Source organism: Cryptomeria japonica, chromosome 10, assembly GCF_030272615.1.
Source record: "Cryptomeria japonica chromosome 10, Sugi_1.0, whole genome shotgun sequence".
Lineage (NCBI taxonomy): Eukaryota > Viridiplantae > Streptophyta > Pinopsida > Cupressales > Cupressaceae > Cryptomeria > Cryptomeria japonica.
The window spans coordinates 705,385,837-705,389,930 of record NC_081414.1 but is presented as its reverse complement, the minus strand read 5'-3'; positions in this window follow the sequence as shown (position 1 = coordinate 705,389,930).

Below are 4,094 nucleotides of genomic sequence, written 5' to 3'. Positions count from 1 at the left end.
TCGCGCCCAAAGGGGAAAAGGATATCATTGTTCATAAATTTAAAAGGGGGTCAGAAGACCAACTATTGTGGACAAATCTATAGCAATGAATGCTAGTTATGGCATAAGAGGATGGGACATGTTAACTTTGATAATATGATGAAGATCACTAACACTAAGGCAGTGAGAGATTTACTAAATATTATCAAGCCTATTGACACAGCGTGTAGGGAATGTCAGTTAGGAAAGAAAATAAAGAGAAGTTCAGCTATGGAGCATAGTGTTGTCATGGGTCCCCGAAGATCTTCTGGAGTTCCTTAGGCCAAAGGAGTTTGCTGAAGGAATAAAAATTGTTCACAATTGGGGTGACATGTACTTGTACCCTGTTTCTATAGTTTTCAGAGTGTATGGTTTCAGAGGCACTCCATTTTTGATGCCATATCAGGTCCCACTAAAAGTAGGAATTGCAGAAGTCCTCAGGCAGATTGGAAATGTGCAAGAGGTAGAGCTATCTAACAGAGGAAAAGGGACCATTTTCCCTACAATAACAATAGCACACTAGTTTGTGATTACCAAAGGAGGATGGAAGTGCTTTGAGGAATTCTTTCAACCCTACCATTTGTCCACTACAGTGTCAATATTTTTTGACCTTGAGGATTTCTTTAATAATATGTTTAGGAAGAGGGCAGTATGCAAAGGCAGACCTCACCAATTCCAATTCCCTAAAGAACTTATCAAAAATGAGTTTGATTTGGATGAGAAGGAATTGAGGAAAGAGAAATGGGTAGCCTATAAGAAGGCTTTATATTTTGTGCATCAATTTGACACCAGCTATGACCCTTTGTCCAGTTTTCACCCTTTTGAGGAAAAGACAAAATTCTTAATTCTTTGTTTTGAAGATGTAATGCAAACATTGAAAGGGAAAAGGGAAGCAATGATTAAAAATAACCCTGAGAAGGGAAGATTAGTTTTATCTAGGTCTACATTTGCTAAAGCAATCCCTCTAGGTGACTATGTTCTACATAAGAAATCCAAGTACAGCGTGCAAGTGCCAACAATAGGGGAGCCTTCTACTTCAAAAGGAAAGAGAAAAATACAAGATGTCATTGACATTCAGGAATCCCCAAAGAAGAAAAGAGTGGGAAAGGAAGTGCAATCTAATGAGCCCTTGTATTTCCCATCTCAATCCCCTATTCATATAGGAGATGAATAGGTAGTAGTTGAGCAATTGCTACAGTTAAGGAGTCTTGGGGAGATAGCTTATACTTATGATGAAATAGAGGATGGAATGCCTCAAGAGCCAGAAGATGTTGAGATGAACATAAACACCAACAAGTTCAAAGGCCAAGAACTGGATCCTGCCATTAAACAGGCCAATGAGGAATTCTTAGCTGATAGCAATTTTGTCACCTCAGGATCTTTCATGCAATTTGTGTGGAAGGAAAATATTGATAGATTTAATGCCAGATGTGAGAAGAGGAAAGGTGAGCAGCCCCACAAGGATGCATCTATGGTGGAGGAGGAAATAAAGAAAGAAATGGTCACTAAGTTTAAGACCATCACTCTTGAGCAAGGAAGGGAGATGGTAGCAAAGGCTGGTGTACTCATCCTCCCTGAATGGGATATAGCAGATGCCTTGGTTCTAGAGGCAGTCAGGAAAGAAACCAAGCCTATGGAAGGAGTAACCTTTAGCAAGGATAATGTTGCTTTGGTCATGTGATCTCTGAAAAGAGATGAAAATAAAAAGAAAAAGGATACCCAGAGTCAAGCTACCTTGGAGGTATGATAGTGAAGAGAGTGCAAAATACTGGAGTGGTGGAGGTTGCTAGCACAGTCTTAGAGACTACAAAGTTCAGTGTTGCAGTGGCAGAGAAAGAAGCAATGCAAAAGGCAGTTCTCCAAACTAAGTTAGAGACTGTCCTGAAAGCTTACAATGATGCCAAAGGAGAAGTAATGAGCCAAGACACTATTATTGCTAATTTGAGAAGCCAATTGGCAGGTCAATACCATCAAGGTGAATCCTCAACATTGATGATTGCTTCTTCTCCTGCATAGCCTCCCTCTACTAGCCCTATCATTGAATTTCCACCTTCTCCTACACCTTCTAGTTCCCAATCAGTTGAGATCACTCCTCAGGAGTTGGATAATCTAAAACAGGCTCAAACCCTGTTTGCAAATAAATATGAAGAGAGAGTGAGGGCCACAATTTTGAGTTTTGCTGACACTATAGGATCATCATTGGGGTATAATAATATGAGTAAAGTTTTGGATATGTGGAATGAGCTAAATGGAGACAAGGTTGTTCTAATGCCTATTTTGGACAAGTGGAAGCCTAGGGAGGAGGACCTAGAACTTATATGTGTGTCTTATGATGAGGTAGGGGTTGACCCCATTATCAAATCCACTTGTGATGTGACAAAGGATCTGGAAAAGTTAGCAGAAGGAGTGGATAATGCAGAAATGAAGATCAACTTGTACAAGAAAGAGTACACTGAGCAGGTGTTTGAATTATTCCCTGGAGGTTTCGCTGGTCCAACTCAATTGAAGGAAAAACAAGTATGGCTTAATGAATTAGAAGCCATCCTATCATTAAGAATAAAGGGAATCATTAGCACAAATGATACCTCCCTATTTGTCAGAACAATTGAGGAAATAGGAAAGATTAAATGACACTATGGTTTCCTAAATACAGAGGTAAATAAAATGAGGAACTCTTGGAAGAGATTATCCAAGACAAAAGGGAAAGTTGTTATCTTCTCATGGCCAGCTGATGATGTGTACTAGGAGTGGAAAAGAAAGTATACTGTACTGGATGCAGAGGTTCAAGAAGAAGCCACAGAATGACAACCATGGGAAAGGGGCCGTTAGAAAATGGAAAAGATTTGATACTTCTTGTTCAAACAAGAAGTCTGTTGTAACAAACCTTTTGAAAAGGTCCAAAGCTTGTATGCATCCATGCTATTATAAATGGATACCAAGACTAATGAAAAATGATTGCAAGAATTTGTAAAGAAACTCTGCAGAAATTCATCTGGGTTTTGTCTAAGGATCATAGAGAATATTTCTAAGTTTTGTAAGATTTTTCAAAATGAATATCAATATACAGACCATAAACTTTCGAGCTTAAAATTTGTGTTGTCTTCTAGTTTTCCTTCAATAATTTACTGGTTTCAACTTGGGTAATCTAGGGTTATTCATTTGAACATGGATTGTAATGCAGTCTTTAATAGATGTGTTTCTTAGCTTTTCTCTTCAGTAGGGAAATTAAATATGCAAGAAATATCTTTGTGAGTAAGTTACTTTGTTGGAAGCTTTGAATTTGATGAATACTGTCTAGTCCAATAAGGAAAAACTCTTATATATGTCAGGCATGTATGGGGTTGATAGAAGTCGAAGTGATGCTATGTATGGAGATGTTTAATTGTGAAATTCTTGTTTAGTTTTAGACGACTATGTGGCCTAGATTTAGGCATTGGTATCAGTTGTAGTTCTCTTGCTAGATTTCTTGTAGATCAATACTGAACATGAGTATAAGCTTTATTTCATTATTTCAGTTTGTGCTAAGGCGATAGGATTCATTGATTTTGGACTAGTTTACTGTGGATATATTTTAAAAGTGTGAATTCATTCACAAGAGGTATACCCACCTAAAATTTGGATAAGTTGAAAGTGTAGAAGGTTCTTAAAACCTTGTCATATGTTGCTCTAAGGTTCTTTTTTCTTGATCTCTCCATTTGCAGATAGAGTTATTAATTTCTTACAGGGGATAAAAAGGGAATCAGAATTTGAGAACAACAAAAGTGGTGACTCTGCTGGGGAGAGTCATAGTGTGTATTCAGATGCAGATTGGCACTTGGATTAGTTCGGAATATTACTTGGATGTCTGTGTTCAAAATCATATGCCCGACTTTTGATTTGTGTTTTCCTTTCTCTCTCTAAACATCTCGGTGATTTTGATTTTTAAAGATTGGCAAATTTTCTATGTAAAGCTTGTTTCCATATTTCCCATAGTCTTTGTGGGTGGCGACTCTGATAATCTTAACCAGTCCTTTCGAAATAATTGAATTTCTTTAAGGAAACAAGCATAATGCAGGGTGGAAAAAACACCAGATCTT